A 27,983-nucleotide genomic window follows, 5' to 3' on the forward strand; every position below is an offset into this window, starting at 1 on the left:
ACACTGAAATCTTCCCTTTAGTTAGCCAAAGTTAATTTCATTGTGTGCCCTTGTCCTGGCTAGAGCTGCATTGTAACTGGTTTGGGTGAGGGAATGGGGTCATAAAACACCTTTCTGCAGGCAGGAACATGTCATAATCACCTATGAGAAAATGCAGTTCTGTTAGGATCAGCATAAGTGTGTGTAATACAGTGAGCTTGATATTTAATTGTGGAACTTTTCTTACCACTTTCAAATAATGTGCATAAATGTGAATCTCTGAAAATTCTTAAGTCATACACAGATCCTGGCCATTTTGCTTTCACATTTGTGATATGGAAGATTTTAGTCAACTGCCTTTTTTTTATTTGATATAATATTATTAATCTGGAATATTAAGAATCCCAATAGTAACTGGGCTGCACATTTACATTGTGAACCCCCTTTCTGTTCACATAATCCCCTTCATTGAGGCCTTGATGGCAGTCTATGCTAGCCTATAGTCTATGGTACCAATCACGTTAGTGAAGCCTGAGTGACATATACTGTAATCGGCATGGTCATGATGGCATGATCTTCATAAAAAATTATGATAGCCCAAAAAATAAAAGTCGAAAATAAATGTGCGTTTCCAACAATTTTATAATGTAAACGACAATCTCACGAGTCACGAAAAAAAATATACATCTCAGAAAGTGCACTATCGCGCTGCGCTGGACTTCCCCATGGACTTCCCATATCAGCTCCGCTTATGAAGCCGCAGTCTAATCCTGTTTACATGAAATAAGCCTGCTCCCGAGCAGGTTCAAGTTTGCGCACCTGTTGCTATGACAGCAAGTCCAGGATGAGCGTCGAAGAACCAAACAATCCAAGATCATGCCAAATCGTCAACAATCAAATCCAGCTAACTGAGTTAGCGACGTACGAAGAACGGGCCCCTGGACACATTTTTGGAACCAGCACACTTTGAGTAAGCAAGGTTTGGGCTAATCAACCGAGAGTTCAGGGTATATGTGAGGGTAAGTTAACCTTGCTTTCTGGAATACACCCCTGGATCTAGGTTGTACTCTTGTTGGTGTATTCAATGCTTTTAATGAAACAAGTCTGGAAAATCATTAAGCTTGTCAAAAGGGGTGGAGTCTCTTTAATTTCCTGCTCTTGAAAAAGGCACAGCAGAAGACCAACAAGTATTCTGGAGGTTTCAGAGTTTTTCAAGAATGGGGCTGGTGGTTTTCAGTTGTGTTGGATTGTTGCTGCTTGTTGCAGTTGGCTCGTCTTTGGCACAGTAGTCAGGAATAGTGATGGCCAAATTAAGCGTTTCGAAGCATTATTGCTTTCTGATACAATTGTGTCGAAAATGGTTCATTACTCGAAGCTTCATTCAGATCGAAATTGCAGCACCATCTCCCGGTGAAGTAAATGTAATGCAACAAAGCTGACAACCATAAAATGCAAGTAGGCTTATATGTTAACGGCCCGTTTATTACGTGTTTACCGAGGCGATCAAAGCTGAAACAGTGTTAGTGCTGTGAAACTCATTTATGTAGGTGAATTTTACAGATACTGATGAATTTCATGTGTTCACCTTGATGATAAAACATTAAGCATGATGTGTGTGTGTAATTATTTCTTTAGACAAGGACAGAAGATCAGACCAGCTTAAAAAAAGTTGGAAACCATCACAGAAATTCTAATGGTTTCTATTAAAATACCAATAGGAACCATTGGCTTTTACCATTTAAACCACTACAGAATTATTTTTTGTAGTGTGTTTGGGACATATTCCATTAGGATTTAATGCCCCCACCAATAGAACCCAACACATATCAGTAGAGACCCCACATATAATTGGGACCACTATAATTCCCATTACAACCAATAAAATTCCCATGAAAACCATTAAATCCAATAGAATTTCTGCAATGGTTTCTATCGTTTTTTTTAGCAGGGCAGTATCATGTGTGAAAGCTTTATCTTGTTTAGCTGTGGGAAGCAGAACTCTATAACGTGTTAACTAGTGGGACTGATATTTTGTATGTTGAAAAGGATGTGCTTGTGTAACTGGTTGTACTTGTATTATGTAGCAGAGGGTTTTTGAAGTTTCTGTCTTTGATGCATGATTTTATGTAACAATATTCATATGTTCTCTAATTAAAAAAAAAAGAAAAGAAAAGAAATACAGCCGCCAGGTTTCAAACCTGTCAACACTGGATTGGGCTGTCAAAGCAGTCAGGTGGTTCACTACAGGAGTGAACCAGTGTGTTTGCTTCAGAAGTCATTTTCACGTGACTAGTGACGTAATGATACAAGCTCCGAAGCAGTGGTTCATTGCAAGGAGAGATTTGTGCATGTGGAGGTTAAGAAGGACTTATTTGGTACTGGTCAGATGGTGAATCCCTCATTCCTCTCTTTAGGAGGTTGTGCAGCTATAGCGGAGGATCCAACAACTCAAGTCCTTATCTTTGAGTATGAGCTCCAGGCATGTGGCAGCTCTCTGATGGTGAGTGGCTGCTTATGAGTCTTGCTAACTATAGTAATTGAGGGTAAAAGCTAGGTTAATGCATGGACTGATTCTTGATCTGTTTTCAGATGAGCTGGTGTATAAATTCACCCTCTTCTACACTTCTGAGGCTTTAGTAGGAACTCCCATTGTAAGAACTGATGTAGCAGCTGTTGGAATTGAGTGCCACTATTCAAGGTAGTAAAGTGTTTATTTATCTTTATATAAATTAAGCAGTTTCAATTCAGGTTACAGAACCATTGTTTTATTCCTCGGTTTAGGTTGCACAGTGTTAGCAGTAATGTTTTGATGCCCAATTGGGTTCCTTTTGCTGCTACAAAGATTGCAGAGGAATTTCTGGTGTTTTCCCTAAAGCTCATGGCTGGTAAGTAGAGTTTTTATTTATTTATTATATATATATATATATATAATATAATTTATTTTTATTTATTTTTTTATATACACATGATACTGACTTTTGTTCTCTCTCTGTGTCCCTTGCAGATGACTGGATGTTCAAGAGGCCATCCAATCAGTTCTTCTTGGGGCAATTCCTGAATTTTGAATCTCTTTGTAGATGGTTGTGTTGCTACTGCAGTCCCTGATGTGAATGCGGCTCCAAGATATTCCTTTATTGCGAACCATGGGTAAGTACGGATTAGCTTCTTGAACTCTCATATGTGACCACAGCCTAAGTGTCTTTTGCTTCAGGTGCCTGATTGATGCAAAGCTTACAGGATCTACTTCCGGTTTTATGCACAGAGTTCAGAACGACAAACTACACTTTCGCTTGGAGTCTTTCAGATTCCAGCAAGCGAATAGTGGTTTTGTATAAAATGGTGCTGTCTTTCTGTAAGAGATGAATGTTTAGCCCATGTATACAAGTTTAAAATCCTTTTGTAGTTATACGTCACATGTTCTTTGAGGGCAGTTATGGCTTCAACCCCCATAAGTGCAGAGAACAAGGCTTGCACCTTTGCTAATGGGTACGTCCTAACAGAATAAGTGCTTACCAGATAAGATGTGATAAGAATGGGTAACCTTTTCTTTGCCCCTTTTTTATAGATGGCTTTCTGCAGATGACAATGACCAGATGTGCATGTGCTGTGACTCCACATGTGGTTCCAGCAGAAAAGGACGAGCACTACCTCGTCCTGCACTCGTCTACAGACCTCCAAAATTTAACAAGGACTTTATGCAACAATTTTCGGACTTCCTTGCTGGACTTGTGTCTCGTGGCGACAGATTCCTCATTCTTGGGGATTTTAACATTCATGTATGTTGCCCATCAAAACCTCTGGTAAATGAATTCATTTTGCTTACTGAGTCACTAAATTTTGTGCAATATGTCACTTATCCTACTCATAATAAGGGTCACACTTTAGATCTGGTATTATCGTATGGTTTCTCTGTGTTAAACTTAGAGATTATTGACACTGGTATCTCTGACCATTATTCAATAATATTTGAGTCTGTGTCCACGAGCTCCCGCCCTACATATGCTCAGCCTCTATGTAAATCTAGGTCCATTCACTCGTCTACTGCCAATCTTTTTTCAGAATTTTATTTAATGCATTGTTCAAATGATGTATCTACTGGGCTTGACACAGAATCCTTGGTCGAAGCTTTTAATGCGTCCTGTACATTCACACTTGACAATGTCGCTCCACTTAAGCTTAGGAGGGCCAAGATTGTTTCTCAGCCTTGGTTAAATGATGAAACTCGCGCTCTCAGGCAAGAGTGCAGAAAAGCTGAGCGAAAATGGAAACGAGACAAGCTTCAAGTCTCTTATGGTATCCTAAAGGATTGTTTAACAAATTATCAGAGAGTTGTGAAGGATGCAAAAGCCAATTATTTTTCTACAGTGATCACTGAAAATGCAAATAGACCAAAAGTTTTGTTTAAGACAATAAATTCAGTCTTAAATCCAAAGGAAAATACTGCTCTAGATGCCACACCAGAGAATTGTGAATTATTTTTACACTCTTTTATTCACAAAATTAAGTTAATTAAACGAGAAATCGTACCTGTTCAGATCGATCAAACACAAACTACTCCAGTATCCAGCTCTTTGACAAATTTTGAACCAGTTACATCAGAACAAATAGCGGATATAGTATCCAAGCTGAAGTGCTCTAGTTATAAGCTGGATTCCCTTACTCCACGTCTTTTTAAAGAGGTTTTTATGACTCTTAGTGTCAATGTAACCGCGATAGTCAACAGCTCTCTAGCAAGTGGTGTTGTTCCTAGTATATATGGTGGGCATCCAGGGGAAAACCCTGCAGTGGTTTTCTTCCTATTTAAAAGAAAGGACTTTTTCTGTGAACTTGGCCCAATTTTCTTCTGCCTCTTCTCCGCTAGTATGTGGTGTCCCTCAGGGGTCAATCTTGGGACCCTTGTTATTCTCATTGTACATGCTTCCCCTGAGTTCGATCTTTCAGAAATATAGTGCATCATATCACTGCTACGCCGATGATTCTCAATTCTATTTCCCTGTGAGTATAGACAAAAATTGCAACTCTGACAATGCTCTGAATTGTTTTAAGGATATCAAACATTGGCTGGCTAATAACTTTTTACAATTAAATGAGAGCAAAACGGAAGTCTTGGTTCTTGGCTCTTCCTTATCCCGCTTACCTGGCCTAGCCGTCGAACTAGGCCCGTTAGCATCTAACGTTAAAGACCATGTGAGGAACCTTGGAGTTATTTTGGACTCATCTTTACTTTTCAATAAGCAGATCAGTGCTGTTGTAAAAAGTAGTTTTTACCAGCTGAGACAAATTGCTAAAATAAAATCTCTTCTTACTCCGTCTAACTTGGAAATTGTGATCCACTCTTTTATTACATCTCGGTTAGACTATTGTAATTCACTGTACAGTGGACTGCCCCAAAATGCATTATCTCGCCTACAACTTGTTCAGAATGCTGCAGCCAGGCTATTAATGGGATTACGGAAAAAGGATCATATTTCAGCAGCATTGAAAACTCTACACTGGCTCCCTGTCAAATTCAGGGTGGATTTCAAAATTCTGATGCTTGTTTACAAAGCTATAGCTGGTATTGCTCCTAAATACATCAGTGACCTGATTAATCTTTATTCTCCAACTAGAACACTGAGATCCTCCGACAAATTATTACTGACAGTTCCTTCCTGCCGCTATAAAACTAAGGGTGACCGTGCTTTTTCGGTGAGGGGCCCGAAATTGTGGAACAGTCTTCCCCTTCATGTGAGGTCTTCTTCATCTTTAGCCATTTTTAAGTCGTCTTTAAAAACATATCTGTTCTCTTTAGCTTTTAAATAGATCATGAATTGTGTATTTTGATATTGATAGAATGATTTAATTGACGAATGTTATGATGTCAATCAAATGTTCATTTTATTTTCTTATCTGTAAAGCACTTTGGGTCAACCTCTGTTGTTTTTAAATGTGCTATATAAATAAAGGTTGACTTGACTTGACTTGACTTGACTTGACTACCTGATTCAGGTAACTTAAGTCTTGGTATTGCTCTTGTGGAAGGACTTTCAATTTCTCATCTAGTCTTCCTTTTTCAGGCCTGGTATCAGAAGGGAAAGCAACCATCGGCCCCATTGTGATTGCTAACTGATGTATTGTGAATGGTGAGAAGTGTCAAGTCCTATATTAGTGTTTTGTTTTCTGATGACTTTTAAATCTATTTACTAGTGGTTTCAAATTCCTTAGAGTTCATTTTCCTCAACTTTTCAGTGTGCCAATTGTTGCAAGTGCAAAATTTCACTGACTAGGAACTGGTGCACGATTGCATTTGCATTAAACTAAAACTAAAAAGTACTTAAACTAAAAAGAGCATTGATTTACAAGCTAGGTCATAAGCTTACATCATAAGAAGAATGGCATCTACGCTAATGTTAGTCTCTCTGCTTATTCCGAGGTTTACTGTAATCATTTGGGTCCAGGCCGTATCCCGACCAGATGGAGGACCAGTGCCTAGACACGACTACAATGCATGTAGTCAGCCGGATCCAGGCCATATCCAGAGCATATCCAGACCTGATGGAGGACCTGCACCTAGACCTGACCACAAAGCATCCAGCACAGTTTCAGCACAATGAGGGAAACTCTGGGTTTTCTGTTTCAGAATGGGAGGTACAGTATGTTAAACCCGAGAAAGCAGTAGTCAAGCCCGTTTCTGAAAGAGAGGTAACTTAGAGTAAGTAACTGTCACCGGGTGACGAATGGGAACTTTGAGGAGTGGAACGAGTTCCCCTGGGGGAGACTTCCGGTGTGACACCAGGCCGGTTCCGGCGGCCTGTCATGGCCGCCCGTATTGACAAGCGGCAGCTGCAGCGGCTAATCAAGCAGCCATTGGAGCGTGTGTCTCCAACGGGGGATTTAAAAGCGGCAGTTTGAAGAGACACGGAGAGCAGAGGCAAGTAGAGTGGTTGCAATTAAAGTGTGAGAGGCAAGAGAGGCAAGAGAGGCAAGAGAGGCAAGAGAGGCAAGAGAGGCAAGAGCGGTGGGACAGCGGCGGAAGCAAAGACGGTTGCTATTGTGAGAGAAACGAGTGGGCTTGAATTGCGGATCGTTCGTCAAAACTGATATCCCCCATTGAAGATCACAACAGTGGATTCGCCGGCCCCAACGAGCTGAAGTGAAGGTACACTTTTCACTGTGAAGTGGTGTGTCATTGCAGTGTTTGACGATTGAAGTGAGCACGTCTGAAGATTTAAAGTGGTTTGATGCATGCACGAGTATGGGAAAATTAAATGCTACCGGCACTCTGAAAGCTTTGTTGGGGATCGTTTAGCCCGGAGAGGCGTCAGGAAATAATTCGAACTGCTGTGGGTAAAGCTCTGTACAGGTGTCCCAGTTCATGTCGCTGTGGTAAAGAAAGGAGAAATTCTGCCCTGTGTGTCGTTGTGAAGAGCTGCATTCTGTCATTGCTGTCCTGTGGTAAGAGAAGACTCAGTTATTAACTGTTGGATTCTGTACTCACCATTGCTGTTCTGTGAACCGAGAGATCCCGTTACCCGCCGCTGCATTCCGCCATTGCTGTCCGGTGGAAGAGACGACTGAGTTATTAACTGCTGGATTTTGTACTCACCATTACTGTTCTGTGAACAGAGAGATCCCGTCATCCGCCACTGCATTTTGCTATTGTTGGACTGGGGTAAGAGAAGACTCAGTTATTAACTGTTGGATTCTGTACTCACCATTGCTGTTCTGCGAACAGAGAGATCCTGTTATCTGCCGCTGCTTTCCGACTGCTGCTGCCCTGTGGAAGAAAGGTGACACTCAGTTATCTGATGCTGTCCTGTGAAAAGAGAAAGCCCGCCGTCTGCTGCTATCTATCTGTAGTCCCTTGTGTCCTGCCCGCCCCCTACTGTCAGCTGCTGCACCTCATCTGACGGTCATTGCCCCCTGCCCACCGCACACTGTTGTTTGTTGCTCATCATTGGAAGGCCCTGGTCCTCCGTCTGATCCCCACTGACCTGTGAAAGAAAGGTGACACTCAGTTATCTGATGCTGTCCTGTGAAAAGAGAAAGCCCACTGTCTGCTGTTATCTACCTGCAGTCCCTTGTGTCCTGCTTACCACCTACTGTTGTCTGCTGGACTTTATTTGACGGTCACTGCCCTCTGCCCACCACATTCTGTCGTCGCTACTTATTGTTGGAAGGTCCTAGTCCTTTGTCCAATCTCGCTGTCCTGTGAAAGGAAGGTGACATTCAGTCATTTGACGCTGCCCTGTGAGAAGAGAAAGTCCACTGTCAGTTGCTACCTACCTGTAGCCCCTTGGGCCTTGCTCACCACCCACTGTGGTCTGCTGCACCCTATTCGACGGTCATTGTCCTCTGCCCAGTGCAGATTGTCGTCTGCTGTTCGTCATCAGAAGGTCCTGGCCCTTTGTCCAATTCCCCTCCCTTCCCCTTCACTGTGGTCCTACGAGCAGAGAGACCCAGTCATCTGCTGTTACTTACCTGAAAGCTCACGTCCTCCGTACCCCCTCACTGCTATTCCGTACAAGCAGATGGCCAACTGGCGGCTGGCCTGAGTCTTCCTCTATCGAGGACTCCTTTGACCTGTTTCAACGAGCAGCCCCTACGAGGAGTCCTGTGTCAGTGAAGTTCCTTTAAAGTTGTTTTTACATTCAATAAAAAGAAATAAGCTTTTATATCACGTCGTTGTCTGTCCTCTTGGTGTACTTTGGTGTAGCTCCTCCGGAGTGCTGGGTGTTCCCGGCACTAGAACCGTGACATTACCATGGTAACTTACTCTGTGAACCTAACCTAGTCAGGAGCAGGTTTTCTTCGGCAAACCCAGAGTTTTTCTTATGTAGTAAATGCATATTGATTTAAGATTTTTTTTATATTTTGACTGGAAACAAGGCAAAAAAGGCTAAGTAAGAAAAGCTTTTTTTTGCAGTGCAGTACATTCATTCATTGCGCATTTTTATTTAACAAGATGAAGAGCACATTAGTAAGGCCACTGTATCAGAGCGGGAAGGAAAGTGTGCCTTGCTCTCACACACTTTCTGTTAGTTTTTGTTTCCTCGACACAAACCCGTGAGATCCATCAAAGAGGATTTTCACAGGATTGCAGGTCAGTGGTGGAGAAATTGGTTTAAATGAGGATAATCTGTAGTGGTGTCAACAATAATCGATTCGGCGATGTATCGCAATGCGGGGCATGCACGATTCAGCATCGATGCGGCAAAGTGCCATAATCGATTTATGTCACTGTTTTAGGGGTGTAACGGTACGCGTATTCGTATTGAACCGTTCGGTACAAGGCTTTCGGTTCGGTGTTAGGTACGCATTTTCAAACCGAACGGTTATTTCAAATTTAAGCGCGTCGCAAGCACGCTCATAATGTAGAGACGCTGGCGCGACCACAACATCAAATGGCAAACGCAATGTAAGCGGAACGAAACTGAGCTCGTGACGGACCGTTTATCAGTTTGGACCAAAGCAGCGCGAGCCGATCTTATACTACACAGGGCTAAGAGATCCAGTAAAGAAAGCATTTGAATTCGCCACTCAAGTAATAACATCGCTGCGAGATCTAGTGAGAAACATTCACATTTCTCCGTTATTAACGGATCAAACAGTGCTGACGTGGAAACCAGGAAGAAACATTGTGCCATGAATGAACTATCCAGTGTCCACAGATAAGCAACATTCACCATGGATTTACTGTAGTAACACTAACTGCAACTTTGGAAGTTTGGCAGGAATAGTAGGCTACAATTCTTTCAAGTAACGTTATGTCGGATTTATTTCAACATTATGAATAACATTGCTGCCCTCAAATGTTAATCTGAACTAAAATAGTGAACTCTGAACTGTTTTGTTTTATATGCTCCTAATAAAAGCATATAGGGTGGTGGTGGCGCAATGGATAAGACACATGCCTTTGGTGTGAGAGACCCGGGTTCGAATCCACTGTGAGACACCAATGTGTCCCTGAGCAAGACACTTAACCCCTAGTTGCTCCAGAGGCGTGCGACCTCTGACATATATAGCAATTGTAAGTCGCTTTGTATAAAAGCGTCAGCTAAATGAATAAATGTAAATGTAAATGTAATAAGAGTCAATTATAGCTCCATCATTGCTCAAAGAAAAAAAATATACTTTATGACGTTAGTTTTAATAATAAAAAAAAAATAAAAAAAGGAAATTTCTCTGGCATTTCTTTCTTTTTGCTGGATTCGAAAACGTACCGAACCGTGACACAAGTGTATCGTATTGAACTGAACCGTGAATTTTGTGAACCGTTACACCCCTGTTGTCTGGCCTTGAGTTGGACAATAAAGTTGAAATTTAATTTAAAATGGTTCTAAAGCAGAGAGAAGAGAAACATTTCTCATTCAAAGCACTGAAAGCAGTGATTTGTGTTTTCTTTTTCAGGTTTGAAAATGCCATATCCAATACCCTGTATTTATGTCAAAGATACAGGAGAGTGATAATACACACATAGCAGCCAATCAAATCTGTTGTTCAATATCTGACTGCTTGTATTGCCTCATGACTGATGAAAAATGTGCCTTGTTGTGTGCAGTAGAATTTTAATGCATCATTGAATCGAATCGTTACCTGGTGAATCGTAATCGAATCGAATTGTGAGGGCAGTGCCAATGCACACCCCTAATAATCTGATAAATGACATTCACTTGATAACATCTTGCTGTGACCACTGGAAGTAACCTAATAATTAGAATTTCCTTTAGGATTTCCAGTGTTGGATGTATTGATGACACACATAATCCTATCATCGCACCTTCCGAGAATGAACCAGATTACTGTATGAAATGGGAGGATGCCAGATGGAAGGGTAGAGATATATGCTGTAACCACCACAGCTGTTAAATACTCAAATTATTCACAATTTATTTGGTCATCTTTTTTTCCCTTCAAATACAAAAGCAACGGTAATTATTTTTCCTGATATATTATTTTATTTTTATTTTTATTTTTTTATATTCTTCCAGTATTGTGTATCTCCTCTTCATCCATCAGTGGTGGTGCAGGTCCAGCCTCTGTTGGTGGAGTAGAAGTCAAATGTTAGTTTCATTAGCCTAATTAACAGGTTGGATTAGAGAACATTTAATTGTGAAAAGAGCATTATACAACATGGAAACATGTGCGGCACATTGAAATAGACACTGAATTATATTTATTTAATATGTCAAATGTTTGTAAAGTCATGTAGCCTATAGCCATGAACATTTTATGCTTAAAGATTTAACTGATTGAATTATGGTTTTAATGTTCATTTTTAGTTGCTGTCACATTTTTATTTATTTTTGTCTGTGGGATACCATGAAAATTATTAGTTCAATAACTTACCTTTCTGTCAGTTTTCACCTGATAATATAACAGTGATTGAGAATTATACTTTTGTATTGACTCGGAAGTATGCAGACGTCTTTTTGTCGGGTGCTGTTGCCATGGTCAATCGTAATTTTGGAGCTTCATTGATCATGGCTTTTCATAGTCATGGTGCACGCACTTAACTCAGTTTAATCTACTCCGAGTAGGTTGACTCTAACTCAATTCAGCTGTTCTGACACCGAAAACTCAGTTTCCCATCTCAGGGTAAATCAACTCTGAGTTCAAGATTTAACTCAGAGTTGGTTGAACCTCTTTATTGAAACAGGCCCCTGATCAAAAGATTAGAACCACTGACAAATACTCACAACAACTTATTTAAAAAGTGTTACATGGCAACTTTTAAACTTACTTTTGTCTCTCTTTGCCTTTTTTAACAACCTTTCTGACAAATGCATAAATGTAAACCTTGATTGAGTGTCTCAGCTGGGTCTTTCTGGAATGAAACTGAATACTTTGTCTCATTATAAATCTTGTAGGATACCTGAAAGGCATGACATATGTTTTGTAACAGAAAATATTTAAATGGATCGGCAAAAATAGACATTAAAAGATTCTTCTGAACTTCCGTTACGCCGGTTTCACACTGCATGCATTAGCAGAGCGTAAGCAGCGCAGGAGGAGCGCGTATGGTGAGCAGGAGCAGGACACGCGTGTGTTGCTTTTGTGGCAGGATGAACTGTTGAAATCAGTCCCTCCTCCCCATTTGGTTACAATTGGCTCGTGGTGTATTCTCAGTGTCCAATCATGTCATGAGGAGGATGTCATAGCTCGAACGTACCCCTTGGGGCAGTAGGTGACGCTGGAAGCTTGTGTTTGGGTTCACCCAGTTTTTGGTGGTGTCGCAGAACTCCTTGCTGTGTTGTGGCTACCCCAATTGTCATTGGATTTAACGGAGAGTTAACGTTACTTTGTTTACTCGCGCATTGCCTGCGAGATTTGTGTGTCAGCGTGCTGTTGTTCAGGGATAGCTGCCATAACAAGGAAGCGTTTGCGGCCTGCCTTGGGGCGATTGCTGCTTTGCTCCAGCGCTGTTAATGCACATTTCCCTTATTTTGAGCTTTTCGCCGAGATAAAGTTAACCGATGGACTCGGAGCTCATTTCTGCTGACGAAACTACCTCATAGGCCCCTTGCGTGGCCGGCTGAATATCTGCCCTCAGACGTGTAACATTCCTGAATGAATGTGTTTATGTGGTTCGTTTGTGATCGTTCGAGTGGGTTGTGCGTCCTTCAAAGTCATTTCTTTGTAGTTTATTTCATTTACTAGCAATATTATTGTTTTGCAAAGTTATTTATTTCCTTTGCCTTTTGTTAATTTCATTTTATTTCATCTACCAGGCTCATTGACGTTTTGCAAAGTTATTTATTTCTTTTGTTTTTTTGTTTATTTAATTTATCAGACTCACTGTCGTTTTGCAAAGTTATTTATTTCCTTTGCTTTTTGTTTATTTAATTGAACACATTTATTGTCGTTTTGTAAAGTTATTTATTTCCTTTGCCTTTTGTTAATTTTACTTTATCTACCTGACTTATTGTCATTTCTTTCATTTTGTTTATTTCATGTATTAGCATTGTTTTGCAAAGCTATTTCATTTACTTTTGTTATTTTCATTTACTAGCAGTTTTGTCATTTTGCAACGTTATTTCATTTTCCTTGTTTGTTTATTGTAGCATTTCATTTTCTTTATTTAATTGATCAGTACTATTGTTGTTAAAGCTAATTTTGTCTATTCATGTCATTGTGTGGATAGTCTGATCTATTGTGTGAATTTATGACTTATCATTAATTCTGTTTATGCTGTCTTTGTTATATGAGGAGCTGAGTGCTGACGGTGGGGACGGCGTGCTCGAGGTGGTGGGCCCTCTTTGGTGTGTAGTGTGGGTACCTTCACAGTGTGACTGTTGCCGTGCTGGTTTTGTGGCTGTGCATGTGTGTTGGGGGGGAATTATTCGGGTACTCAAGCCCAAGTCGCTGGACGCCCACCAGTAAGCCTCAAGCTCGGTTTTGTGTGTGTGTGTGTGTGTGTTAGTCCATGTTAGTACACAGAGTTAACACATTCTTGTGTATTATTTATTTTTGTGTTTTATTGATGATGTGGAATGCTGTGAATTTAGACGTGTGATGATGTGGTACTGATTGTAGTGTTTTAAGAATATGCTGACGTCAGCTTCGGAGTGTTTACTATTTTTGCTGTGAATTTGATTAATAAAATTGTATTTTTTTATATGGAAGCATTTCTCTGTTTGTTCAGTGCTCGAACCTGATTGCGTGATTCTATAAAATCTTTGGTGGTTACTTTAATTTCCCCGGGTTAGATCTCGGGGTGGCGTAGTCGATTCACATTACTGCCACTGCTACACTTTCACACTAGTGATGTCCGGTTCGTGAACGAATCGTTCTTTTGAACCGGTTCTTTTTAGTGAACTGGTCGAACCAGTACACTAAATCGGACTGAATCGTTCGAAACAGTTCGCGTCTTGCGTCAGCACTGATCCACAACAAGTTACTAAAGTTACTCACTTTCGGACATGCCTGAGTCCTGACAGCCCTTCGACTCAAAATAAACCAATATCCCGGAGTAGGCATATATGTTACTCCAGTAAATCCAACAGTTCACTGAACTGAGACATGTTGTGCTGAGAGAAGTGATGACCACGAGTAGTTGATACTGAGCATGCGCGCACTACCGAACGTACAGGTACAGCGGTTCTCGAACCACCAGTACAGAACCGAGAACTGTTTCTTTCGGACACGTTCGATACGGAGAACCGATGAGCTGATGAGCTGAGCATGCGTGCAATTCTTTCAGAGGGACGAAATTGAACATCAATAAGTGTAACAAAATAAAACATGTTAGAAACATGTTTATCACATAGGCTACTGCCTTTTCACTGTATTATTTTAAAGATTGGAAACACAATGAATGGATTGTAAAACTAAACATTTATTATTATAGCCTACTAAAACATTATTTTCTGGAACAGATCATTTAATTTCTAAGTAAGTTGATATACATTTTTTACGTAAACTCTTGCCAAGGTTTTAAAGGGTGCAAAGTAAATGTTTATAATGTGTTAATCAAAACATAACGTATTAAACATACTGAAGACATGCATCGACTTTTTAGTTTTGTCGACTGAAGGCTATATCCTAGTAAGGTTTCAGTAGTTCTCAGCTCACACACAGGCATATGCTACGGTTCTCGAGTCAAGAACTGGTTGTTGCAGCAGTTCTCGGATCACCAGTACAGAACCGAGAACTGTTTCTTTCGGACGCGTTCGATACAGAACTGACGAGCTGGAGAGACTGCGCATGCGTCTCTGAACCGAACTTTCTTTTGGCCAACTGATGCTGTGTTTATACTGTCTATGCGCTGTGCTGGTGGCCAGAGGTATAAATACAGCATGTTTTTAATGTGTGTTAAAACAGGGTATGGCCCCTTTAAGAGATCACCGATCTCTGCTCGCGAGATTTCCTGTTTGCATGTGCATGAACGGAACCAGTGTTGCCAACTTAGCGCCTTTGTCGCTATTTTTAGCGACTTTTCAGACCCCTTTAGCGACATTATTTCAAAAAAGCGACTAGCGACAAATCTAGCTACTTTTTGGACAAACCTCAGTAACCTCCAAATGTTGCCAGCACAGCCCTGCGAGCGCGAGGTTTGCGTTCTCCTTGCCGTCACCTCTCTCTGCGTCTACCCTGTTCAGTGAATGGCTGAGAGAGGAGCAGCAGCAGCACGGCAGACGTGAATGAGCAGTGTTGTTTCCACGGACGGACTTATCACTTATCTTTTGTTTTATATTTAAAGAATTTAGTTTGACCATTTTATTTTATTACTTGTGCTTATCACTTGTAATACTCACTATCACAATGCTTTAGTTCACCCAGTTCCCGAACTCTCTCAATTCAGATAATTTTACACAAAAATAGTCATTCAACAGCTACTCGTTCTATTGTCTGACAAAAAAATATAGTAAATGAGAACAGCTTTATTGGACATTCGGCTATATTATAAATGTTATATTATATTATAGTATAGTATGTTATATAAAAACACAGTATGTGAGTATGATTTTAACGAGAAAAAACATTAGGCAGGCAGAACGCAAGTACGCCGCGATGACGTCATGAATATGCTAATTGACGTATGACGTCATCTAGCGACATTTAGCGACTTTTAGGGGAGGCGTTAGCTACTTTTCTTTGAAAATAGTTGGCAACACTGAACGGAACAGCCATTTCGTGATAATCTGATGTAGCAGCCGAGTGCAATGTCGTTGTGTTGGCATCGGGAAGATTTATTATGAAGTGATGCTGTCTGTCTGGGTAAATATTACTGTAAAACCTTTCTTTGATATCCGAGGGAACCAGAGACCTGTTTGTGTAAACTTTTGATGTGTAATTCTTTGTAGATGAGATCGGATCGTGTGTGATTCACGTGAACCTCGTGTCAGATGATAGTGGAAATTTCCAGTGTAAGTTCAGTATTTTTCTATTCTTGTGTTAGTATCTGGAATGGTACAAATGTCATCAGTGCTGCTAAAACTCTTGTTTTAATGTTTAACAATGTGAGTTCATGTGAGAAAAGTGGTTATTGTGAGAGCAAAGATGAGATGACTTTATTAATGTGTTTCTTTTATCTCTTCTTTGTACCATAGCACTACCGTATTCTTTATGTGTCATTACCTCATTTTTTTGACCATTTTTGTATAAGGATTCGGGATTTTGGGGAAGTGTAAGAGAATTATTTAAGTTTTCTTTTGGACTGTCTATACAGCCTGAACAAGCAGGAGATATTTTTGTTCGTGTTCACTCCAAAGTAAATTATTTGGGAGTGTTTGTTCCGTACTGGTTTCCAACCAGTGTTCATCTGTTGGTAATCTAAGTTTTTTTGTTTTTGTTTTTTTTGTTACATTGGAACCGGTGAAACATCATATTATTATTATTTTTTTCTGTAAGTCTACAGTGTCATTTCACTGTGCGACTCTTTGAGTAATAATTCGTATTTAGTAATTTTTCTTATTTTCTTGACATTTATTTATTTTTGCTCAGCTGTGTTTCCGCCGACCGCTGTAACTTCTTTAAAGGAAATAAACAGCAGTCAGATAAAACCCCTATACAAATAAGTTAATCTGTTGCCGTGTGTGTTTCTTTTTCCTGACCACCCGGTTACATTTTTGGTACCAGGAGTGGGGTCATCTGACGGTCGGGAGCAATATAGAGTCGAGCATATTTTTGTTTTTTTGAATACGGTAGTGGCTGGTACTTGAGTGCAGGACTCGCAGTCAGAGTGGTCAACTGTGCAGTGTTCATCCAGCTGCTGGAGACGTCGGCCGAGGGTTTTGAGGCCAAGGGACGGGTAGCTGGAGGAAGAGGAGACATCGCTGTCTGCTGCTGAACTATAAGTGTGGCTGCGGATCGGGAGCCAGTGACGGGTCTTCTGCAGAAGAGGAAGAAAGTGTTAAATACACATTACGGACAGCATATCCTTTGAACTGAGAAACAAAGAGCATTTAACAAGGACTTGTGCTGGGGAAAGGACTGTGAAAAGACTTTTAAAATTTCATCAACATGTTACAGCCAGAGGAAGAGGCTGCGGGAGTACATGGTGTGGCTAGTGCAGGGGGAGTGGCTAGTGTGCAAGAACAGATACAAGAGCTCAGTAGAAAACATGCTGAAGCTATGGCAGCTATTGCCAACCTGAGTAGAGAACCAACCAGGTCCTATGTGTATGTGCCCAGAGAACGTCATATTCAGCCTTTTAGTGGCGAACTAGGCAAAGATGGTAGAAATGTGGATGAGTTTATTGAAGAGGTGGAAAGAGTACTGCTTGTAAGAAACCAGACACCTGAAGATCAAGCTTATTTTGTTCTTTCCCTGCTTAAAGGTGCTGCTGTGGAAGAGGTTAGGTTAAGGCAAGGAGGGCAGCCTCCACGAACAGAGGACATCATCTTGTATTTGAGAGCGGCCTTTAGAGAAAAACGTAGTCCGGCCCAGCTATTACAGACATTCTATACTCGCAAACAGCTGGAGGGTGAAGACCTCCGTACATACTCTCATGCACTTTCACAGATATTGAATACTGTTTTAAAGCAGTCTCCTAATGCCATTGCCAATGCTAATGTTGCTCTAAGAGACCAGTTCATTGAGGGAGTCAGGGATGTAGCACTCCGAAGGGAACTTCGTAAGTTGGTAAGGGACAAGCCACAGTGCACTTTGATTGAAGTCAGGGATGAAGCATTAATGTGGTCTCTTGAAGATACCAAATTACGTGCTAGTAAGGTAGCCAGTAATTCTAGTGTAAGCTCTGAGACTACAGAAGCTCAGTGTGTGGCTATGGTGATGCCTGTAGCAAGCCCTGTTACTCTTGATGATGTTCTGAAAGTAGTAGCAGAGCAGGGCAAAGCCATAGGGGAGTTAACTCAAGCTGTTCAGAGGCTGACTCTACACTGTCCTAAGCCAGAATTTTTAAATCGTCCTAAATCTACAATGCAGCCTAGATTTTCTGATGACGGCCAACCTATTTGCTTTAAGTGTAATGGTGTCGGGCACATAGCGAGAAATTGTGTGAGAAAAAACAAACCAGCTGTCAAGGACGATGAGTCATCCTCCTTACAGCAGGGAAATGCTCACCCTCGGTCGCTATGAGCCAGGCGATGCGAGGGCAAGCTATTGGCTCAACTTACCTCGACTCAAATCGTGATCGATTACTCCGACATGCTGTGGGAAGGTGTCCAGTAGTTGACCTGAAAATTGGAAGTGTGAATGTGTCATGTCTACTTGACACGGGGAGCCAAGTCAGTACAATTACTGAGCACTTCTTTAAAGAGCACTTGGCAGGTGAAGATAAGGATATGCTTCCCACATCCGGTTGGTTAAGAATTACTGCCGCTAATGGATTGGACATCCCGTATTTGGGTTATCTTGAACTACCAGTGGAAACTATGGGTATTAACCTGCCTGAGTGTGGATTCCTGGTGGTTAGAGATGGACGAAATTCTTCTGCGGTGCCGGCACTCATCGGCATGAATATTATAAGTAGGTGTAGGCAGTTAGTGCATGCTGAGTTTGATACTACTTTAGGTGGGGAGTTAGAGTCTGACTGGAGAGAAGTTTTCCAGCAGATGCAAAGTGTCAGTCGAGCTAAGAAACAGATTGTTGCACATATAGCTGGAAAGGAGACAGTGCATATTCATGCTTGGTCAATGTCGACCTTGATAGTCAAAGGAAGGGGGAATAGTGGTCCAGGGGGCTATTCCAACCTGTTGTTGGAACCAGGGAAGTTTCCCCTCCCTCAGGGTTTGATAGTGGTACCCTCCCTTGTTTCCACTACAACATCGTTATTTCCAATACGAGTTGTGAATCTCTCCACAGAGGATATATGGCTGCAGCCTCGTACCAGGCTAGGTATTCTCTCTTCTGTTGAATCCTTACGTTCTGGAGAGGGTTGTGAAGTAAAGTTCCAGCGGGTTGAGGCTGGGGTGGAGGAGATTACAGTAAGCTCAGAAGAGAGGCAAGTGGTGACAGAGGGCTTACCAGACTTCCTTAATAGGTTGTGTTTGGGTGGAACTGCCGAGCAGCAGGCTGAGCTTAAAGCTTTGTTACTGAGGTATGTGGATGTGTTTGCATTAAGTGATGAGGAATTAGGGTTTTCTGACAAAGTACAACACGAGATCCATTTGGTAGATGATGTACCGATAACACAGCCCTACCGTCGCATTCCACCAACCCAGTATAGTGAAGTCAGGGAGCATATTACTAAGCTGCTCCAGAAGGAGGTAATTAAGCCTAGTAGTAGTGCTTATGCGTCACCCATAGTACTTGTATGGAAAACTGATGGGAACTTGAGATTGTGCGTGGACTACAGGCGCTTAAACGCGAAGACAAAGCGAGATGCTTTCCCCTTGCCTCGCATCGATGAGAGTTTTGATGCGTTGCAAGGTGCGAAATTCTTTTCAACCATTGATTTGGCTAGCGGATACCATCAGATAGCCGTGAGGGAGCAAGACCAACAAAAAACTGCGTTCACCACCCCGTTTGGCATATTCGAATACTCCCGTATGCCCTTTGGGGTCTGTAACGGACCGTCCACATTCCAACGCCTCATGCAATCCGTAATGGGAGATTTGATATTTCAAACTATACTGGTCTATTTGGACGATATTCTGGTTTATGCATCTACTTTCCAGGAACATCTAAAGAGGCTGGAAGTGGTTTTCAGTAGGTTAAGGGAGGCTGGACTCAAAGTTAAGCCTGATATGTGTAGTTTTCTCCAAGAACAGGTCAAGTTCCTGGGTCATCAGATCTCTGCTCAGGGGATTGGAACTGATCCAGGAAAGGTAGAGGCTGTGAGGAAATTGAAGACGCCAAGTACAGTGAAAGAACTAAGGTACTTTTTAGGATTCTGTAGTTATTACAGGAAATGTATTGAAGGGTTTTCTAAAATTGCAGGTCCTCTTCATGACCTGGTGAACTTTTGTCTGAGACAACAGAGTATGGTGAAGAGACCTGAGTTTTGATCACTTTGGACAGAGGAGTGTTGCACAGCCTTCAAACTGTTAAAGGAGAATCTTACTACGGTCCCAGTCTTAGGTTTTGCAGATTTCTCTCTTCCATTCGTAGTTGAGACGGATGCTAGCAAGGACGGTTTAGGTGCTGTCCTTTACCAACAGCAGGGTGACTCTAGGAGAGTGATCGCCTATGCAAGTCGTCGGCTACGTAATGCGGAGAAAAATGACAGGCATTATAGTAGTATGAAGCTTGAACTGCTAGCTCTCAAGTGGGCTGTCTCAGAAAATTGTAGGGGGTACCTGTTGGGTGCGAAATTTGTGGTCGTCACGGACAACAACCCGTTGTGTCATCTGAAGACAGCGAAGTTGTGTGCCATCGAGCAAAGATGGGTGGCTCAATTAGCTGTTTTCGATTTTGAGGTCAAGTACCGTCCTGGACGGCATAATGTCGCAGCAGACGCCCTCTCGAGGCACCCGTTAGCAGGGGAGCCTGACAGTTCTGAAGAGTTGGATGACTGTGTTGCCATTTGTAACGTAGTCAACAAGGGTACACCTTTAGACCCTGAATTGTTGATTGTGGGTGACCAGTGCTGTAAGGTTAGACAGATCCGTGCACAGGAGGGTAGTCCCGGGAAAAGTGACATCCAGGAATGTATGTTTGCTCTTCCAGGTTACACCAAGGCTCAGTTGAAAGAATTTCAGCTAAGTGACCCTGTTTTGGGCTCCTTCAATGAGTTTTGGGGTAGTTAGAGAAAACCCACGAATCTAGAGAGAAGCAGCCTACCTAGGCCTGTGTTGTCACTGCTGAAACAGTGGAAATATATCCAAGTGATGAATGGGCTGTATTACAGGGTAGTGAATGACCTTCGTTTGGGTGAGTGCAAACAGTTGCTTCTGCCAGCCTGTTTAAAAGAACAAGTCCTGAGCAGTGTCCATGATAAGATGGGACATCAAGGCATTGAGCGTACACTCGACCTGTTGAGACAACGTTGTTTCTGGGTCGGCATGTACAAGGATGTCGAGAGGTGGATTAAAAGGTGTCACAGGTGCATTTTAACCAAAATGCCACAGCCGCGAATCCATCCGCCTATGAAGCCATTTTTAGCATCCAGACCGCTGGAGGTGGTGGCCGTGGATTATACTGTGCTTGAACCTGCCACGGATGGTCGTGAAAATGTGTTGATTGTCACCGATGTATTTACGAAATTTACACAGGCGTTCCCCACCAGAGACCAGAGAGCTGATACTACAGCGAAGATACTGCTGAAGGAGTGGTTCATGAAATACGGGGTACCAGAGCGGTTGCATTCTGATCAGGGAAGGAATTTCGAGAGTGAGGTGGTGGCTGAGCTGTGTCGCTTGTATGGAATAAAGAAAACGCGTACAACCCCTTACCATCCGCAAGGCAACGCTCAGTGCGAGCGGTTTAACAGAACGCTCCACGAGTTGTTAAGAACGCTTTCTCCAGAAAAGAAAAGGCGATGGCCAGAACACCTTCCTGAGCTGATCTATGCATATAATGTAACCCCACATGCTACAACTGGGTATTCACCTTATTTCTTGTTATTTGGTGTAGAACCACGCCTTCCAGTAGATGCTCTCCTGGGTGAGGAACATCCTGTAAGTAGAGGGCAAGATTGGTTGGTAATTCACCAGAGCCGACTCAGGGAAGCTCATGAAAAGGCGAGAGCATTTGCAGAGCAGAAAGCGGCAGAGAGATTGGCTCCATTTAATGACAAGGTTTACTGTCCATCTGTTGGTGTTGGGCAGACGGTGTACTTGCGTCACCGCCCTGTAGGTAGACACAAGATACAGGATTCCTGGGCTCCAGTTGTGTACCGGGTAGTAGAGGTACAAGGTACCACATATACGGTTGAGCCTGTAGAGGGAGGTCCTCAAAAACGGGTCCACAGAGTTGATTTGCGACCGTGCGAGAGACCCGTGGTTGAAACAGCGGAGGCATGGAGTAGAGTGACAGCTCCAGTAGCTAAGTTTCCCTCTGATTCAGTGGAAGCTGAACCTGTTGATCCAGAGTGTGTAATACTGGAAGAGGTTACTTTGCCTCACATTGAAGAGACGAGAGATGTGGAAATGGAAGCCTCGGGGTCAGCAGAGGAAACGTTAGCAGTGGGACCTGATTGTGTTTTGGAGAATGAGGGGCAGCTACCCTCGGAGTTAGAGCACACGGGGGAAGAGGGTATTGTTCTTGTTGCAGATAGACCTGTGCCAAGGAAACCGGTCCCTGCACCAAGAAGGAGTAGCCGTGTCAATGCTGGTGTGCATCCAAACCCATTTAATGAACCCAGGTCGGTTTGTAATTCTGTCTCGATCAGCCCTGAAGTCTTTTCCCAGGTTTTGACCAGCCTTGGTAATGTTTTTTTTAGGGAAGCAGTAAATGAGGTGAGGAACCAGCACTGAATGTCATTGAGGACAATGATGGGTTTCAGCAGGGGAGAATGTGGCCAGAGGTATAAATACAGCATGTTTTTAACCCTCTGAGGTCGGGAAACGCGCCGACGCGTTTTGCTGGATTTTTTTCACATAGCAGCAACATAAACTTAAATTACTCCGTCATTTATGGTTATACAGAAAAAAGAAATATAAAAAAATTATCTGTGATATTTCTACTTTTGTATGTGTCCACTTACAATCAAATCAAAACATTGTGCTTTTGTAAAATAAAGAAAATAAACAGGGTGTGCGTTCTGCCTCTCCGTCGCGGTGAACTTTTTTTTCTTGAGCACGTCTATAAACTGAAACAAAACTCAGCGAATACTTCTCACACATTTATGAGCCATATACCTTTATACACATTTAAGTGTGTACTTTTAAATGATCGGATTCAAACTGAAAACAAATATTCTCTGTTTAAGTAATTTGTCTAAAACCAACAGGATGTCCAGTATCTCAAACGCTTGCTAATTACTTTTTAATTCGACATGCCCACTCGCGCAAAAGAGATTCACATGCAAATCTCCACATGGAACGCGAACGCCCTCGTTACCTCAAACACAAAACACCAAAAACTTCACAAGTCTCTGCTTTTCGTCGAGTTTGGAAGACACGTCTGAGCTTACATTGGATTTACCTAAGAAGAAGAACACGATTTGAAGACAAGAAAGATGTAAGGTAAGAAATTCTTACTTGTTAGTTTATGGTATTGTTGCATAAACTTCACATTGCAGTTGAACTGTTGCTAGATATATGGTGAATATTATACTATTTAGACCCGTGTTTCCTGTTAAATACTGTTTGTGGAAACGAACAAGATGGCGCCGCGGATGGCTGCCTCGGTGTGGAGCTCTCCAGTTATTGTGTTGTTTTTGTTGGTTTGTTCTGCGTTTAGTCATTCTTTTCCTATCAGTTTCACCAAAGACGAACTACTGGACATTAGGAAACACACACCAGACAACTTTTCTACAGATTTTGATTACTGAGACGTTTTACTGGACATTCTCGTCGGAGGGGCAGCGGTGTTGTTCAAACGCGCGGTCAGACGCAAACGCGGGAAGCGCGCTGGCGCGCTGGTGAAACTCCGCGAGCGCGGCCTCCGCACTGCACTCCCCAGTATTCATCTTGCAAATCTCCGATCTCTTCCTAACAAAATGGACGAAGAACTTCTCCTCACCCGCACTAACAAGGATTTTTTAAACTCCGCTGCTCTGTGCTTCACTGAAACCTGGCTGAGTGAAGCCATACCGGACAACGCACTACATCTGCCGGGCTTTCAGCTGTTCCGAGCGGATCGCATCGCGGAACTAACGGGGAAAACGAGAGGTGGTGGATTGTGTTTCTACATTAACGAAAGTTGGTGTTCAGATGTAACAACACTGAAGAAGATGTGCTCTCCTAACTTAGAGGTGCATTTCATGAACTGTAAACCTTTCTACTCGCCACGGGAGTTTTCCTCATTCATTCTCGCGAATGTTTACATTCCTCCAGACGCGTGTGTGAGCGCGGCGATACAACAGCTGGCTGAACATATAGCTGAAATGGAACAAAGGTACCCAGACTCTCTTTTAATCATTCTTGGGGATTTTAACAAAGCAAATCTCTCCCGTGAACTGCCAAAATACAGACAGCATGTTACATGTCCTACCAGAGACAGTAATATATTGGACCACTGTTACACCACGATAAAGAATGCGTATCACTCCGTCCCACGGGCAGCTTTGGGGCTCTCTGATCACTGTTTGGTTCATCTTATACCGACCTACAGGCAGAAACTGAAATCAGCTAAACCTGTAATAAGGACTGTAAAAAGATGGACCAACGAAGCAGAGCAGGATCTACAGGCCTGCTTCGATTGCACTGATTGGACTGTTTTTGAAGCTGCAGCCACCGATCTGGATGAGCTCACAGATACTGTAACATCATATATCAGTTTCTGTGAGGATACATGCATTCCTACCAGGACATTCTTATCATTCACTAATGATAAACCATGGTTTACTGGGAAACTCAAACAGCTTCGTCATGCCAAAGAGGATGCTTACAGAAGTGGGGATAAAATCTTGTATAACCAGGCCAGAAACAGACTGACAAAGGAGATCAGAGTTGCTAAAAGAAGCTACTCTGAAAAGCTGAAAACCCAGTTTTCAGCCAACGACCCGGCATCAGTCTGGAGAGGCCTGAGGAACATCACCAACTACAAATCACCATCCCCCAGTCACCCAGTCTTCACGCAGATCTTCAACAGATCATTGGAGCAGTGTGAAGTTCCCTGCTGCTTCAAACGCTCCACTATCATTCCGGTTCCCAAAAAAACTAAAATCACTGGACTTAATGACTACAGACCTGTCGCTCTCACGTCTGTGGTCATGAAGTCGTTTGAAAGACTGGTGTTGGCCTATCTGAAGGACATCACTGGACCCCTGCTGGATCCCTTTCAGTTTGCTTACAGAGCAAACAGGTCTGTGGATGATGCAGTCAACATGGGACTGCACTATATCCTGCAACATCTTGACAGACCTGGGACTTATGCACGGATCTTATTTGTGGACTTCAGTTCGGCCTTCAATACCATCATCCCTGATCTTCTCACAGCCAAACTGACTCAGCTCTCCATGCCATCCTCAATCTGTCAGTGGATCTCCAGCTTCCTGACGGACCGGCAGCAGCGAGTGAGACTGGGGAAGCTCACATCCAGGACCCTCACCATCAGCACTGGCGCCCCCCAAGGGTGCGTTCTCTCCCCACTGCTCTTCTCCCTGTACACTAATGACTGCACTTCTAAAGACCCCTCTGTCAAGCTCCTGAAATTTGCAGACGACACCACCGTCATCGGTCTCATCCAAAATGGTGACGAGTCTGCTTACAGACTGGGGGTTGAACAGCTGGCTGTCTGGTGCAGCTATAACAACCTTGAGCTGAACACGCTCAAAACAGTGGAGATGATTGTGGACTTCAGGAGAAAATCCCCAGCACTCCCCCCTCTTACCATCATGAACAGCACTGTGGAAGCAGTGGAGTCATTCAGGTTCCTGGGCTCTACCATCTCTCAGGACCTGAAGTGGGCAAATCACATTGACTCCATTGTGAAAAAGGCCCAGCAGAGACTGTACTTCCTTCGCCAGCTGAAGAAGTTCAATCTGCCACAGGAGCTGCTGATCCAGTTCTACTCAGCTGTCATTGAGTCTGTTTTAAGCACTTCCATCACTGTCTGGTTTGGTTCAGCTACCAAATCGGACATCAGGAGACTACAACGGACAGTCCGGACTGCAGAGAGGATTATTGGTGCCCCCTTGCCAACCCTCCAGGACCTGTACTCTTCCAGAGTGAGGAAGAGAGCAGGTAAAATCATCACAGACTCCACTCACCCTGGTCACCCCCTGTTTGAACTGTTACCGTCAGGACGGCGACACAGATCACTGGCCACAAGAACATCCAGGCACAGGAACAGTTTCTTTCCACAGGCCATTTCCCTTCTGAACACTTAACATGCCCCCCAATGCATATGCCTGTAAGTGCAATACTCCCACTGTCTAGTGCAATATTCTCTAAGTCAGGTGATATTTATATTTATATTATTCATACTACTCAAAATACTGTAAATATGTTCATAATCTGTAACATGCACTAGACTCCCACTGTCTAGTGTAATATTCTCTAACTCAGGTGATATTTATATTTATATTATAATTCATACTACTCAACATACTGTAAATATGTTCATAATCTGTAAATGTTTATTCAGACTAAACCCAACTGTGACCCCTTTTTTTACTTTTTATACTATTTTTATTTTTTTTAATATATTTTATTCTTAGAATTTGTATTACTATGTTTCTTGTTGTATTTGTATTTGTATATGTGCACTGGAAGCTTCAGTACCAAGAAAAATTCCTTGTGGGTGCAAGCACACTTGGCAATAAAGCTCTTTCTGATTCTGATCTGATTCTGATATCTGCTCAAACATAGATATGTATAACCATAATGTTTAATATTTTGGAGCGCGATGGCGTTTGAATGTATCATATTTTGGAGCGCGCTGTGGGTTTTAATGTATCATATTTTGGAGCGCGATTGCGTTTGAAAGGAAAAATGCACCAAACATTAGGCTTTATGTTTTTACTATTATCTCATTTCATATCATCATAACGAATGGAAACATTTGAAGTAACATATGATAATCAATATATTTTTCTCTAGCGTAGTTGTTCTTGAAATCTTTTGGAAGATTTAATTTATTGTTATTATTATTTTATGCAGCACTGCGTAGCCTATGCCTACAAGGCACAACAAACCTGGTGTTCATTATATATTGTTGGAAACGTGTGTGTGTGTGTATTCTGTGAATTTTAAAAAGAAATTTTAACCAGAAAAATCTAAAATCTATTCCCAAAATCGTGCAGCCCTATAGTTTCTCTTGATATCAGTATGTTCACAGTTTTTTCTTTTTTTTTTTTTCTTTCAGGGACCAGATGCAAGTCCTGCTGACTTCAACATTCACATGAGTCTCTGTACATGAACATGGTAAAGTGAAAATCAAACACCTTGGAAATGAAAGGTATGTACAATGTTTTTAGGAATGGCACAAAGGTCTCTGTCTTTGGATCATTGTTTTCAATGTGCTCTTTTGTCATTTGTATTTTTGGATTGTGTTGTGTTGTAAATAAATCCAAACAATCTAAAAGCCATTCTTTTTTAAATCTCCTCATTCTTTGTGCAAGGTTGCTCTGAATGACAGGGCCTGATCGCTCCTAATAGGGCAGTTAGGGGGAGTGTCTTTGTCTTTCTCAGGTGTTAAAGCCTTACATATTCATGAGATGATCACGCCTCTTCGCATATGGCTTTGTCACACAAAACACGTCTTAAAAATTTTAAATCAATATATTGTCTTATCTGAATGAGCAGTCAGGGTGATTTTCACATAGTTTTGGAGCAAATATTCTAGGCTATGTCATACAATTTTCAAAAGTCTTGTGAAGAAATAATCAGTATGGGTTTCATGGCCTTATTTCAGTGAGAATTTTTTTTTGTATTTTCACAAACCACGCATAAATGTCATTATCTCAAAACTACAAACTTTTACATACATGCTGCTGATATATTATTGTAGCAGAGTTTGTGCTGAATACAGTGTAATTAGACTTTAGCCATGAAAATGTCACTAGTAACAGAAAAAAACACAAATGTCAGAGCATGTCAGAACACCTCCAGAGCCCAGAAAACAGCTCAGACCTCAGAGGGTTAATGTGTGTTAAAACAGGGTATGGCTGCTTTAAGAGGTCACCGATCTCTGCTCGCGAGATTTCCTGTTTGCATGTGCGTGAATGGAACCAGTGTTGCCAACTTAGCGCCTTTGTCGCTATTTTTAGCGACTTTTCAGACCCCTTTAGCGACATTTTTTCAAAAAAGCGACTAGCGACAAATCTAGCTACTTTTTGGACAAACCTCAGTAACCTCCAAATGTTGCCAGCACAGTCCTGCGAGCGCGAGGTTTGCGTTCTCTTTGCCACCACACACCTCTCTCTGCGTCTACCCTGTTCAGTGAATGGCTGAGAGAGGAGCAGCAGCACGGAACAGACGTGAATGAGCAGTGTTGTTTCCACGGACGGACTTATCACTTATCTTTTGTTTTATATTTAAAGAATTTAGTTTGACCATTTTATTTTATTA

General features: G+C 42.1%; 2 protein-coding genes and 1 long non-coding RNA gene across 4 annotated transcripts in view; 1 reads left to right on the plus strand and 2 right to left on the minus strand.

The window, feature by feature from the left end:
- The window catches only part of LOC309482889 (uncharacterized protein), a 201,252-nt gene that overhangs the window by 112,026 nt on the left and 61,243 nt on the right, over positions 1-27,983 (plus strand). The gene's annotated exons all lie outside the window — the stretch shown is intronic.
- Positions 1-27,983, minus strand: part of LOC309482910 (uncharacterized protein) — a 402,133-nt gene that overhangs the window by 90,050 nt on the left and 284,100 nt on the right. The gene's annotated exons all lie outside the window — the stretch shown is intronic.
- On the minus strand, positions 748-27,555 carry LOC309482435. Its single transcript, XR_014200283.1, has 2 exons — positions 26,609-27,555; positions 748-917 (listed from the first exon to the last, which is right to left on the minus strand). It is a non-coding gene; the product is annotated as an uncharacterized lncRNA (long non-coding RNA).

The sequence above is a fragment of the Leuciscus leuciscus genome (genome assembly GCF_965113295.1).
Source record: "Leuciscus leuciscus genome assembly, chromosome: 19".
Lineage (NCBI taxonomy): Eukaryota > Metazoa > Chordata > Actinopteri > Cypriniformes > Leuciscidae > Leuciscus > Leuciscus leuciscus.